Source organism: Syngnathoides biaculeatus, chromosome 23 (genome assembly GCF_019802595.1).
Source record: "Syngnathoides biaculeatus isolate LvHL_M chromosome 23, ASM1980259v1, whole genome shotgun sequence".
NCBI classification, from domain to species: domain Eukaryota; kingdom Metazoa; phylum Chordata; class Actinopteri; order Syngnathiformes; family Syngnathidae; genus Syngnathoides; species Syngnathoides biaculeatus.
The window spans coordinates 14,249,044-14,264,709 of NC_084662.1; the positions used below are offsets into that span (position 1 = coordinate 14,249,044).

A 15,666-nucleotide genomic window follows, 5' to 3' on the forward strand; every position below is an offset into this window, starting at 1 on the left:
ACACACTCATGCAGTGGACAAATGATTTTTATTTTTGACATGGGCGGGTGGAGGGGGTGGCTCCTGTTACATAGGGATGATAGGGAGTGTGAGCACGCGCGCCCAAGTGAGCGTAGTGAAGAATGCGCGCACACACAAGCGGGCGTGCACGAATACATACACGTCCCAGAATGAGCTCCTTGATAAGATCGCGGGCATTAAAAAACTCGCCATTCATCCGAGTTTTTGCTTCTCATACATGTATGCTTACTGCTCCTATCCACACACGCGCACACATCCTCCACTTCCCGCGGAGTGTTTGCCGAAATGTCCGCTTGAGTTATGACGGGCTTGCATCCAGGCCTGCCAGCCCACCGAGGCCTTCATTAAATGAGGATTAGAGCCGGTCTGAAAGCCATTAACGCCGCCCTTAAAACCCGCTTTAATCCCGATCAAATCTGAATTAAAAAATTGCGCTGAGAGACCACGTGCAAGACGGGCCTTGTGACCTTCAGACTTCTGATGTGAACTTGTTTTTGCAGGATAATTCATGCACACAACTGGGATGCATGGATAAATGTGCAGTGACTGGGAGTAATTAATCACATCCTGTGGGATGATGGAATTCAATTACAACATTTATGCATCTGTAATCCATCAAATTACTGTGAGAAAATGTGTAATTGAAAAATTAATTTCCACAATTACATTTTTAGTTATATTATTAAAAAAAGACCTCAAAACAGTGGATTATTTTCGCCTTGACTTCCTTCTTCTAAAGCCGACGCTTGTGATTGGCTATCACTGGTCATGTGCCATTCGGCAGTAGCCTCAAACATGACATACTGTACTGTACCAAATGCGAGCTCAAAGCGCCACCTTGTGGTGAAATCTATCCATCCATCCATTTTCTTGGCCGCTTATCCTCACAAGGGTCGCAGGGAGTGCTGGAGCCTATCCCAGCTGTCAACGGGCAGGAGGTGGGGTACACCCTAAACTGGTTGCTAGCCAATCGCAGGGCACATAGAGACAAACAGCCACACTCATAATCACACCTCGGGGCAATTTAGGGGGAGAACGTGCAAACTCCACACAGGCGGGAGCCGGGATCGAACCCAGGTCCTCAGAACTGTGAGGCCAACGCTTTACCGCTATCTATTAGACTATTTATTGATACAGATTTCAATGCACCCACACGGTGGATAAGATGGTAAAGCGCTGGCCTCACAGTTCTGAGGTTACGGGTTCAATTCCAGACCCGTCTGCGTGGAGTTTGCATGTTCTCCCCATGCCTATGTGGGTTTTCTCCGGGCACTCCGGTTTCCTCCCGCATCCCAAAAACATGCAACATTAATTGGACACTCTAAATTGCCCAGAGATGTGCGGGTGTTTGTCTCCATGTGCCCTGCGATTGGCTGGCGACCAGTTCAGGGTGTACTCCGCCTCCTGCCCGTTGACAACTGGGATAGGCTCCGGCACCCCCTGCGGCCCTCATGAGGATAAGTGGCAAAGAAAATGGATAGATGGAGTTCTATGCGGTTAATCCACTTTTTTAGTCAACATCCAAGGGTCCTGTTGATGCAATTATTCAAAATTAAGAAAAGCAATCACAATCTAATCAAATATAAACACATATCACTTGGAGAATGTAATTGAAAAAGCGACACTGCTTTCACGCATACAGGCTAACTTGTAATTGTAACCAACTACATTTCCAAAATAAACTTCTCAACACAGATGACGGGCCTTACGCTGGGGTGCCCAATGAAATCTACCAGATCCTCTGAGGTTTTATTTGCTGTAAAATTGCACGCCCTGCCACATCAAATGATCATACTTTCAATTCCAAACCCCTCTGCTGTCAGGACGTGTTTGTGTTGTATCCGTCTAAGTGCAAATACAAACGCTCCGTCTTAAAAATCCAGACGCAAACAAAAGTAAAGTTGGTGTAATTTGCTGCTCGAACGGAAACAGCTACGGCGAAAGAAAAAAAAAAAAAAAAGTTAGGCAGGTTGGCCGAGAGAGTATTCCCAGGTGTGACCGCAGCATTCCCTCCATGCACTTGAACTAACCACGGACTCAAATTCTCCGCGCACGTGTGTTTGTGTGCGCGGAGAATTTGACTTTGAATTTGTTATCGTTGGCTGGAACATTTAAGTTCAGTTCCAGTTTGGCTGTGAGCAACCCAAAAAAAAAAAAAAAAGGAAGAAGAAAAACATGGGCTGACACATTTGAGTTGATAGCGATGACAAATGAGCCCTTCTATTTTTACCAATGTGTGCGTGTGGCATTGAACTTGGTGAGTATGCAACGTTTTCGTTGTTTTTTTGTTGTTGTTGTTGTTTTGTTGGCCTATCAAGACATTAGCTGCCTTTCACTCGGCCCCCACTTTCTCCCAATCCTTTCCCTCATGATAGGTTTCAATTTGGAGCCTGTAGTGAAAGAGATTTGGATGAATACCTGCTCAATTTGCATCTTAGTGTGTGCCTGTGTAGACCTCTTTGTGAGACAGCAGTTGGCAAGTAGAGGAAACAGAGTTACACTAAATCCCCCGAGGTTAGCCGCATAGTCAGGTGCTCTCTAGCTGGTGTGTGGCATTTTTTATGCAATTAAAAAAAAAACATCACTTTTATTTGTTTTCTATTTTTGAAGGTACTGTAGAAATGTCAGAAAGACCATCACTTGAGTGAAGTGGATACAATGGACCTTCCCGACTGGTGATCTTAAGCTCCGCCCCCCCCTTACCTACATTTGCAACGTCCCACAAGCTTCCAAAATGGTGACCGAACAGAACAGGTTTGAAGTGGATTCTCTAACGCGTATTCCAGATAATATTGTGGTATGTTTTTTTTGGCAAATGCGTCAGACTTGTCCGAGAGAGTTCTACAGAGACGTCTCAAATATTTGACGCAAGGATATGTACACGGGATTAAGATTTTGGAGGGAGCAGGACGCAATGTCGGAGTTACAGCGAAATGTTGGTGATCGATGCAAAAAAAAGTTAGACGCCTCACAAAATTCATATTGAAATCCAGTTGGATAAAATAATGGAATCGTATTACACATGTAAAGCAGGGTGAGTATTTTTTACTTGGAAAGTAATATAATTGTAGTCTTTATAAGAGAGGTAGGTTTGATTTTCTACAAATGCATTTAAACAATGGTGATTAACTCGGTGAGTACCGTAGTCACCAAATGAAAAAGTTTGACTTAGCTCGCAATGGAACCCAGTGCTCTGTCTTAAAAGTCTGATGTGATATAAAATAGACATTTCTCTTGCATGACATTGCGCATTTATGTATCACTGACCCGACTCTTCGGCATAAAATATTACACACTTCATTCACCAGGTCAGTGATACCCTAACAAAGTCAAAGTTGTTCTCCTGCAATGTATAAAGCACTGATAATAATGAAATCAAACTCAGAGAAGATACCTCTCCCTCACTTACCTTCAAAGATACATCCTTGTGTTTGTTGATATTGTTAACATTTAGTTGTACGTGCGCTCTTCCGCGAGCCTCAATCCATCGTAGACACTTCGTCAACTGAGTTTTAGGCTTTGGAAGATGAATCAACCTAGAAGGATATCTTTCATCAGAATTCAAGCGCACCTGAGGACCATTTTCTTCGTAACATTAACTTTTCCAAGCGCACGCTACTGACAACCAGCATTGCTTTGGGTCAATACGGGCGAGAGGGGCGTGTCAAGCCAGGGGTTAAGACAATACGGCTATCTGATTGGCTATTATTGGACGAGTGAATGACAGGTCGGAAAGGTCAATTTTGAGCAATTCACGTACTGTATTATCCTCTCTTGTGGGCAAGGAGGGCCAGAAGTTGTGCTTTCAGCTGTTTAGTGAATAGAGTCAAACACACAAATACAAATGAGAACACTCACGCGGTGCTGCTGTAGGCCACAACTCATGCCCAGACAAAGTGGCCAACCAGACTGCAGCTGCTGACACTACTCACGAGACCACACCCCTTAAAGGCACAGAGCCAACATACCAATACTGCAGCGCATACAATAACAACACTTGAAAAAACAGATTCATTATTTGCATACACTTCTGTTATGTTTTTATGCTTTAGAGTGGTATTTTTTCCACACATAAAAAACTTTGATGGGTTTTTGGGAGCTCAAAAAGATTAATGACTGATACATTTCAATGGGGAAAATTCATTTGACGTACAAAGAAATTGCATTATAAAGAGAAAGAAATGTCACTCATTCAAGCTACCATTGTCTTTTCAAAAAACATCCATCCATTTTCTTAGCCGCTTATCCTCACAAGGGTCGCGGGGTAAAAAAAAATGTTTTTAACTAATAAATAAATATCTTAAAGTCTGGTAGCATAGTAATTCTGTTATTAGTGATTTTTATGTACAGAATATACTTTATAAAATAATAATAAATAAAGTATGGATATATTTATGAAAAAGCATCCTTGGAGAAAATTTGGAAAAACAAAACTCTGCTTTTACAAATGCTGAAAAGAGCAATGACAGCTGCTTGATGTGATCAAACAGATGGGACAGGTACAACACACAACAACACAATATCGCACACACACAAACACGCACCTCATTTACATCTCCATGATCTTTACATTGTCTCTCCTTTCGCCAGTCCCGCTCCGCTCGCTTCGACCCCAATCCTGCTGCCCGCTGTGCCCTTCGGACGGGGGCTGAGTGGGACCACCCTGGGGGTAAAATGGGGAGTGGGGATCACGTTACGCCCCAAAAATGCGTAGGGCTTACAAAAGAGCAACGAGACAGGAGGGTGACGGAGACAGGGCTGCCGGGTTGGGGGGGGGGGGGTGGAACAGGAGAGCACATGAAAGAGTGCATTAGTGAGGGGGAGGGAGAAGGAGATTGATTGGGATGGAGGGATGAGGAGTGGTGAAAGAAGCGGGGCGATGATTGTGTTTTGCTTTTTGCTGTTATTTTAAACATCATAATTTAGCTTTCGTTGTGGACCAAGACTGTGAAAGCCTTTCAAATATTTAGAAGAACAGCAGAACCTTGACAAAGCTTAGAACTCAAGTTACTCACAAAGAAAATATATTTTCCCCTTGAAATTAATTGTCTAATTAATTTAGTGGACAACAACACTCGTAATGACCTGCTGTAGGCCACAACTCACACCCAGATGATCGCAACTAGACTAACCGGCCCAGCCAACTTATCATTACTAATGTCACCCGCTGATTGATGACATTTTAAACGATTTCAAAGGAGAAAAATGATGTTCCATACAGTCAGCCTGCACGTCTGTGTCACAGTTCTGAGGACCCGGGTTCGAATCCCGGCCTCGCCTGTACGAAGTTCGCATGTTCTCCCCATGCCTGTGTGGGTTTTCTCAGATTCCAAAAACATGCAAGGGAGGTTAATTTAGGACTCTAAATTGCACATAGGTGTGAACGTGAGTGAGAATGGTTGTTTGTTTATATTTTCCCTGGAACGAATTCAGGTCATCATGAAATATAAAAGTGAGCGATAAAATGAGTGATCTACAGGGCCAGTGCTACAGATAGGCCAAATCGTATTAACACTTGTCAATTATATAATATTTGAGAAATTTACATCCAACTTACCTTTGTTTCCTGGTTTGGATATGCTCCTGGATATTTTTTGCTCCTCGGCTTCCATAATTGATCACATCGGAACACAGAGTGCACAGCACTTTGCCGGGAACGTCCACTTTTTGTATGCGTTCGGTTAGACATGTTGATACAGTTTTCGTTCCTATCTGCATGCTTACACTTTTTTCAAGCCATGCCCGTCTGAAACAGATTTTTACCCCGTTGTTTTTATCAATTTCCCTGTCACGATCTTCATCTTTTCACACCAAGACGTTCGCCATACTGGCAGACATGCAGACCGCTCGATAACATATCCGTACGTATGTCTATAAGTTATAACTATGCTGTAGTAAACAGAATGCTTCTCTACGGAATGTTGACATCAAAGTGAAAATACAGACAAAATACCGCCAAAAAGCTGCCAGAAATCGGAATCTTGTGTCGTTTTTATAAACCAATTTTAATGCAAACAGATAGCAATGCCATCTTTCGCTATCACAGCTGTGACTACTTTCACGACGAGCATTACCGATAGATGCTGGCGGCCGATCGTGATCACAGCCTCGCCCCGTGTCAAGCCTCGACACTCTCACCAGACCAAACTCCACCTTTCAAAGGCACAAATATTCAAAGTTAAAGATACAACAGTGTAGAATGTGAGGACGATGACTTCAAAATAACAAAAATAACCCATGCACCTCACATGCATATTTTGTTTCGGTAACATGCAAAATCCATTCGTAAGTGATTACTCAAAATAATTAATGAGATGAGCAGCATGATAATCAGTTTTAAAAACATTCCACATCCCCAGCCCTAATAGAAAAATGCGGTTGCCAGTCAATTTTAAGGCACATTGAGACTAACATCAACCCACACTTACATTCACACATGTGGACAATTTAGATTCTTGCATGAAGCTACTATGCATGTTTTCGGGATGTGTGAGCAAGCAGGAAAAAAAAAAGACACACACGGGGAGAACGTGCAATATATTCGAAAACAAGAACCTCCGAACTGTGCCGCAGACGTGCGAACCACTCAACCACGGTGTTGCCCCATTATTAAGTCAACACTCGCCTGGATGCAAGACATAAATCTTCCCCTAGCCCCAACGATGCATGTCTGTGTCAGCATCCATTCAAGATAATGCGCAATCCTTCATTCGGCACGACGGAACATGTATTATTAAAGTGATAAATATCCTGCAGCGTAATTACACACGTGTAACTCTAGCTTAGGTGGGAGCAGATGATACAAAAAGGTTTGTCGGGGCTGGCGGGGGATGTGGGAGCGCATTAGAGACAATAAATAAAAAGGCTCATCGCTGCTGAAGTTAATTAATTGTTCCTTGTGAAAACGCACTGAATGCTTCCAACAAGTCTCCCTAGGGGGCGCTGTGAGTCAGGCCCATGAGCACGGGGCCATCATTGACATTTAATTGTAACTTGGTAGCACAATGGCGCGCGCACACAAAGACATACACACGCGCGTTTAGTGCCTGGTAAAAAAGATGAAGACATTAATGGTAACCCGATGCTGAGCGAGTATTGATCCACTCTCGGGGGGATTGGAAAGTGAGAGAAATCCAGACAGCACTTAATCTAACCACTTGACCATCTGTATAAGTGTGTGTGTGTATTTGTATGATAGATGGATAAAGATATGAACTGTATTCAATACAAACAAAGCCGTTTCCTTCCTTCTGTGAGGTTCACAATAACATGCTCACTCTGCATCCATAATTTTATATACAACAGATTGAGTAGCAATTAGGCCGTGCGGGCGTGCGTGTCGTTAGTGTGAGCCAACTGCGGCCTTCGTGATTATGATTGGTGAGGACACGCCATGCTTAAATTCTTCGCGGAGTGCCTGCGTCGAAAATGAAACGTGAATGCCAAACAAAACAGTCGAAAAGGTCGGTGCACATTCAAGAGTGCTGGGATGATTTTCGGTAAACCGGCCCTTGTGGATATCCGGGTCACGGCTAGCGAGAAGTGAGGGAAAAGGACACAAACAATGCAAAAAATGGATGAAAAATATTTCCATTCGTGAGTCAGAAGCATGATGGCGGAAGAGATAAAACCCGTGTCTCAAAGAACCGATACTTACTTACTGTAATGCTGTCGGATGTTCAGCTATTTATTGAACGCCGGGAGAACAATAAACCACGGTGATTACAGCACTAGCTGCTGTTGGCCACAGCTCCCAATCAGACACACACACCACCCAATCTAGGCCGTGCTTCTTAAAGCTACATGGTTGTACACAGACAATACAATACAAACATTGTTTTCATTACATCTTACTGTATGCTTGCAATTTACAAAGTATTTAAAAGTATTTAAAATGTTCAGCAATTGTGGTCTGGTCAAAAATATATCCCGCCACAATGCACCGGGATTGACTGCTGTTAATTCATCCATCCATCCAACCATGCATCTATCCACCCAGCCATCCATCTTCTTTGCCGCTCATCCTCAGAGTTGCGGGAAGTGCTGGAGCCTATCCCAGCTGTCAACAGGCAGGAGGTAGGATACAATACAACCAATCGCAGGGCACATGGAGACAGACAACAGTCACACTCACAATCAGACCTAGGGGCAATTTAGAGTGTCCAATTAATGTTGCATGTTTTTGGGATGCGGGAAGAAACCGGAGTGCCCGGAGAAAACCCACGCGGGCACGGGAAAGACATGCAAACTCCACACAGGCGGGGCCGGGATCGAACCCGGGTCCTCAGAACTGTGAGGCCAACGCTTTACCAGCTGATGCATCGTGCCGCCCTGTTAATTCATGAAAGGTTAAATAATAAAGATGTAAAAAAATTACAACAATTAATTCATTGATAATAATTAAATGACATTTTTATTTTTATGCTAAAAACATGATTTAACTATGTTATGGACGGAGAAAGAAAAAATTCTGAAAGACTGTTTGCAATGGAAAAGATTAATATAAGAACTGACTTCATCCATTTCCTTCTGGCCACACATTCTTCCCTCTCCTCTTATTCTCTTTTAATTTTTTCCCCTCTGTTAGTGTTCCTTTATTCTTTCATTAGTTGAAACAACATAGTAGGCATTCCAGCTGTAATACTATTGAGATTCAGTGTCAGAGTGGGGATTTGTGGAGAGGGAGAGAGGGCGAGCGAGAGAGCCTTACTACACGTTAGGCATTGCCTCATAATGATTCAGCACTTAAATGCACGTCCCGAGTGACTCTCAAATGATTACACCCAGGTCTCGCGTCATGACAAGTTCAACAGTAGGCTGCAGTAGTTGATTAGTATTTCAAGACATAATCAGTCATTTATTATACTGTAATTTCTCGTGTAAAATGCACATATATCCTAAAAAAAATTGTCAAGTCAATAGTGCGGGTTATACATGGGTATAACAATTGGGAACAAATCGCTCTCCGTAATTTTGAAGCCTGATTATATTTACTTGACAATTTTTTTAATCATTCAAATTTGACCGGGTTGATCACAATACTCTTCTCTGTGGACAATATTTCACTTCACAAAGACTTCAATTGAAATAAGAGAACTTTACAAAGTACTACACATAATGCTTCTTACACTATCTTTACGTCTTTATCAAGAGCATTTGACAGGCTTTACTGTCTACATGTAGTAATAACAGAAGTGTCGTATCCAAAAGGTAAAATTATATGTGAAGATCAATTACCATCAGTGTAAAAACACTAGTGCAATGGAACTCAGTATCATTCCCACACGCACCCACTCATTGACATACACACATACACATGCGCACACACACAGTAGAAGGTTCATACATTTGTTTCACAGCGGTGAAAATCACAAGTGTTGCCCTCTTCACTATTGCAGCAAAAGCAATCAAGGACTAAATGTTTTAACATAGCACGCAGCAGGTGTGCAGTAACGTGCAAATGGGGGGGGGGGCATCAAAACTGGTGGGGGAGGGTGCTAGTTATCAAAACAGGGTATTGGGGCGGGGGGTTTAGCCCTCTCTCCATTTTCCTGGGAAAGTATTGACGAGAATAAACCAAAAAAATTGACGATCGTTTTTTGAGGTTGGAAAAATTTCATCTCCCCGTCGAGGGGGATAAAAAGCAAGTGATCTTTGGAACCCGGTGCGAGGGTTAGTATTTTCACAGTTTTCTCCCTTTTCTCTCTTTTTTGCACTTTCGACCCTGACAGAGATTCATTTTTTAAAATAAGATACTAAATATTTCTCTTCCAACATGAATTTGCGAGGGACGGCATTATAGTCAATGTGATGTATTATAAAAGTTCACAATGCTTGCAAGCCTGTACACCAGGGGTGTCAACCCATTTCTGTCACGGGCCACATTGCAGTTGCAGTTTCACTCGGAGGGCCGTTGAGACCGTGAAAGCATAAAAACACTTAATCGCATCATCATATTTACACACAAAATCTATGAACTAGCTTTGGAGTAATCAGTAATCAAGGGCAATTGTTTTTTCAACGATTGTTCATGTGTGGTACCAAAAAAATACTTGTGAGATATCAACATTGTTATTTATGATACATGACCATTTGAAATATTGGTACAGATTTTCACAAGAATCATGCAAGTTGACAAACTAGGTTTGCCTTCGCGGGCCACATAAAATCATGTAAAGGGCCAGATCTGGCCCACAGGCCTTAAGTTTGACACCTGTGCTATAGCGTAAGAGGTATAATTTATTTCCCACGCTTGTACTATCACTTGTCACCAGGAAAAAATTGCGCTGGATTGAATTAAATGTCTCCTTCAACAGGATGACAATATTTTTTCATTTATTTTCTAATTACTATCACAAAACCATCTGCAGGATCTAGTGGGACACCACGCCGTTCACCCCGCAATTTAAAAATAACTAAAATTTTAAAACCCTATATTTTTGTATATTTTTACGTTGTACGAAATATAAATAATAAATCAAACAGCGGCTTCTCATATTTTTGTTAAAGTAAACTGTTCACCCGTGCGTGGGTCGGCTCTGGTGGAAAACGTTCTCATGCTTAAACATTAATGCTCATTCACATAAAACATTCCCTGCACATAAAGCCAAGTGGAACAGACCACAGTAGCCCCCGTTTCTCCAGAGCTGCCCCAAGAGTACTGCAGTAAAAATCCCGACCAGTCGGAGGACGGATGGGAAAGAAACTCGCGAGTGTGATACGAAAATGCACAATTTAAGAGTGGATTGCATTTGCTCACTCCGTCAAATTGCTGCTTGTTGTGAATTCACTGCCGCCAAATTTGTCCTCGCAAGTCAAAGTAAAAATCAAGCTGAACGACAGCTCGTAATGAGATCCTATACAAAACCAAAATCTTGCCTTTAAAAATGCTCACTTTTGATCGACAAGGGTAATGATTAAATCAATTATCCTTTCTTGTTGCACTGCAAATACTGTGGATGTTTACTAATACAGTTGTGTTCCACGTCATGACAGCATGATATCTTTGTTTTGCAGACAAAAGGTCCACCAAAATAGTGACAAGTGTAACTGGAGTGCTTGCTTCAGGGAAGGACATCACAGGAATTTACAACGTGTCAAATGTTTCTTTGTTGCGCGGCCTCTCGCTCCACCAATTAAGGAAGTCATTGGCCCTTTTTACACTGCCCGTAAAAGGCGACATCAATTTTGCGCTTTTTTTTTTTTACAATGTTGTTGTGATGCACAAATGGCATAGGCAAAAAAAAAAAAACGACGTGGCAAAGTTGACATGGAATCCTTGCAATTTTCCTACCTACTCGTGCTGTATCAGACTCGAGGCAAGGCCGAAAAGCTATTCCGCAATTCTGTGAGCGTTTTCGAGCTCCCAAAATGCCGCTTCCATGTGGACAAAGTGTCAGATTTACTCCAGAAAATTCGAGTTCCACAGTGCTTATATATCTCTATACTAGTTATAACTCTCGTGATCTAATTCTTCTTCCGCCTTTATACAGTGAAGAAAATAAGTATTTGAACACCCTGCTATGTTGCAAGTTCTCCCACTTAGAAATCATGGTGGGGTCTGAAATTTTCATGGTTGGTGCATGTCCACTGTGAGAGAGATAATCTAAAAAGAAAAATCCAGAAATCACAGCGTATGATTTTTTTTAATGATTTATTTGTGTGATACACCCGATAAATAATATAATAATATTTGGTACAGTTGCCTTTGTTTGCAATTAGAGAGGTCAAACATTTCCTGTAGTTATTCACCAGGTTAGCACACACCGGAGGACCGATTTTGGCCCACTCCTCCACACAGATCTTCTCTAGATCAGACAGGTTTCTGGGCTGTCGCTGAGAAACACGGAGTTTCAGCTCCTTCCAAAGATTTTCTATTGGGTTTAGGTCTGGAGACTGGCAAATACGATGAAAATTTCAGACCCTTCCATGATTTCTAAGTGGGAGAACTTGCAATATAGCAGGCTGTTCAAATACTTATTTTCTTCACTGTATCTATGGTCCCTCAATAACTACTACCACAATGTTTCTGTATTGGTCTTGGGATTTTCAATGTGTCCACTGCCCGTGCCAAATGTGGGAATCCCAATGGGAACTGATCCATGTGAACTGCTGTCTCCACGAATGAAAAGAGTTCTATTGTTTATACCCGCTCACTTTTTTTGTTCTACACTTTGGGATGTGCACCGATCACCAAATTAACTTAAAAGCCATACTTGCCATTGACCCAGTTATGCACCTGCATTAGAAAGATTAATTTCAGCAGGACAAGATACAGGGTGAGTAAAGCGTCATTTAGATCTTGCTTCTTTGGGTATTTTGATGAGAAAAGAGGTGCCATTATCAAAGTCCACTGGAATATTTTAAAATTGTGGTTCCACTTTAAATTGTCCATAAGTATGAATGAGTATGAATACTTGTTTATCTATTCGTAGCCTCCAATTGACTTGTGACCAGTGCAGGGTGTGCTCTCCAGACGTTGTATTGAACTCATCGGAGTGCGTAAGTGTAATAACAATTGTTCGCCAACACCAAAGTTAAAAAATAAAATGCCAGCCAGATATTTAGCCCACGCATCAGTGCCTGAAATAACCCTCATTTGCCAATTGAATTTGGGCTGCCGGGTGGGAGCGGTCCAGGCCGGCGGTAGTAATAATCGTAAATCACGTCTGAAACGCTGCCATGTCACATGCCGGGGTGCGCCACTAATGGCCGGGCCCATCTTTCACCGGGTATTTTTATCCGAGCACCCTGACACTCTGGACTTTCTGGAAGCGTCCTCTCATTTTACGTCGTCAGCACCTCGGGCCAGCGCGAGCACGAGTTCCGTGCGTGTCTATAAATACCGGCGAGCTGGCGGCCATTTTCTTTCGGGTCCGGCGAGAAGAGGGAGCGCCGCGGGTCGCCGTGCGGTGCTCGCCGTTTCGAAGAACAGCTGGGCCGACAAATAGAGGGGCGGGTCTGCGCCTTGAAAGTCCACGAGCTGACACCTCTAAAAACACCTGGACGTGCTTCCTTTGTGCATCGTGTTCTGCCAAGTGTTCGAAGCTCGCCTGATATGCGGCAACGGAGGCAGCGAGTCGCCACTGCAGCTTCCTGCTATTTCGGGCACTGTCACAGCTTCAGCTATTCATTTATTTGGGCATGACGTGTCAATCACCACGAGCCCCGGTTCATAGCCATAAGGTGTATTTTTTTTTTTAATTGCAATACACTCTTTTAAAGACACATGGCTAAAATTGTTCAAATAAGAGATATTACGCTTTCAGGTGGATGGACCAAATGTCTAATTAAGTTCACTTGTAAAAGGAATTCAGTTGTGCCTTGAGATATGAGTGCCTTTAGCGAGTGCATCTCAGGCCACCATCAATTCACATTGGTTTCCTTACCATGGAAGGACATTCTGAGCTGGTTTCAGGTGGTTTGCCAGTCGCCATTAGAGCCCACACAATAAGAACAAAGAAGCACAACACTTTTGTATAGTCGTGTATTCTGTTCGCATTTTCCGTGTTTGCAGCTTATGTCAGAGTAATCGAAAATTGTATTCAAGTAAGAGTACTGTGACTTTGAAATAATGACTTCAAGGTCAAGGTAAAAAGTAGTCCTCCAAGTAATTACTTCAGTAAGAAAGAACTTTGTGGAAAAGAATTACTCAAGTACTGAATAATTCCGAGCATGAACAACAAATGAAATAAAAATAATTTAATAAATTGTGTAAGTGCTAATTCTGATATCGCTGAACAATATCGGTTACCATAACCTAAGACAAAATATTTCCACTTGTTAAACAAAATAGAGATCATGAAATACAAGCAAGGCTGCAGTGGATACACAAAAGTCTATACCCCCCTCCCGTTCAAATGGTCGGTTTTTGTAATGCAAAAGAAAGTAGACCAAGCTCATTTCATAATTCATCATTATTTTAAAGTTTTTTCACCATTAAAGTGACCTATAATATGTACAACTCTGTGGATTAAAAAAATAACTTTTGAGAAGGGAGTTAAAAAAATAAAAATAAATCGTGTCAATGCGTGTCAATTACGGAAGCGTATTGCTGCCACACAAAAAAAAGGTCGCGTTTCACATTATAATGTAGTTAATTACACGTTATAATGTGAATCATTTCACACCTGAGCCAGAAGTAATTGTCTTTTTGGGGGTAGTGGGGTAAAGAGAGGTGAAATTTATTTATTTATTTTCCATGTTATTATGTGAAACGAATCTACGTCATAACATGAAACTATTCACATTATAATGTGAGACAATTCACATTATAACACAGTCATACGCTTTTGTACTCTAGTAACTGGCAGGTGGCTGCAAAAAAAAAAGTTTGTGAACTACTGCATTAAAGCTACTCTGACAAGTACAACTTAGCCAAAATTCTATTTGAGTAACTTTTACGTTTACTGCGTGAGTGTTCCTACCCATCTCTGGGTCATTATTTCTGTGTATTTATACAGTACAGCACTGATGAGTGTCATTTTTCTTGTGAGAAAAAACGAAATTTCTTCTTTGGGAGGGGGTCTGGAACTGAGTAATGGCCTTTCCATTCATTCCAATAGGCAAAATTGATTTGAACGTTTCAATATAATAGTGTGGTCATGGAACAATTAAGATTTGTATCTCAATGTACCAAGGCAGTGGATTTTAGGATATAATTGAAATTTCACCCAAAAGGCCAATATCTGTAACGTATACTTTCCACTCCTTAAAAAACATACACATACAAACGTCTCGCATGTTTTCAGTCAGCTCGCCACATAAAGCTACTGTAATACACTTTGTATAGTGGACCGAGTATTTTTTCCCCTCTTCTCAGTAAGTAAAAGAGTCGAATGTTTGTTTTTACACTGACTGAAATAGAAAATGGGAGTACTTTTGCAACCTCTGCATATAGTACAGGCCAATGTTACCTGTTCCTTAACTTCTGATCTGGATGCTTCGGTTTTAGACTCCACAGTCAGCACTTTGCTCCAGTGGTCCATTTTCTTGTTGCCACTAGTCTCATGTCGAATAGGAAGCGATCGCTTCACCCTGGTTAACAGCTACAGGCTGAAAATGAATATTAACAGAGGAATCAGTAATTTATGACATCCATGTAGGAGTGCTAACTACAAAGAGTGCAAGAGTTAATTGGCAACTCAACTAATAGTTACCAAATTAATGGATAACAATTTTGGTCCCACAACAATACATTTTTATATTGATGTATAGATCATAAAGACCTAAATATTGATGAAAATATATGTATTACAAGGCGGGACAGTGAAACACCTGGTGAAGCTTTGGCCTCACAGTTCTGAGGTCCCAAGTTCAATCCCGGTGTGTGGAGTTTGCATGTTCTCCCCGTGCCTGCGTGGGTTTCCTCCCACATTCCAAAAAGATACAACATTAATTGGACACTCTAAATTGCCCGTAGGTGTGATTGTGAGTGCGACTGTTGTCTGTCTCCATGTGCCCGGCGATTGGCTGGCAACCAGTCCATGGTGTACCCCGCCTCCTGGCCGTTGACAGCTGGGATAGGCTCCAGCACTCCCCGTGACCCTCGTGAGGATAAGCGGTGGAGAAAACGGATAGGGGGATGTATTAGAATAATGGCGCAGACCACCTTTGTGTTTCATCAAAATAAGACAGTTGCGAACA

General features: G+C 42.0%; 1 long non-coding RNA gene across 1 annotated transcript; it reads right to left on the bottom strand.

Moving 5' to 3' along the window:
- Positions 1 to 4,692: 4,692 nt before the first annotated feature.
- LOC133496210 (uncharacterized) lies at positions 4,693 to 15,437 on the bottom strand. Its single transcript, XR_009793743.1, has 5 exons — positions 15,298 to 15,437; positions 14,937 to 15,075; positions 6,096 to 6,174; positions 5,579 to 5,767; positions 4,693 to 4,779 (listed from the first exon to the last, which is right to left on the bottom strand). It is a non-coding gene; the product is annotated as an uncharacterized LOC133496210 (long non-coding RNA).
- Positions 15,438 to 15,666: the final 229 nt, after the last annotated feature.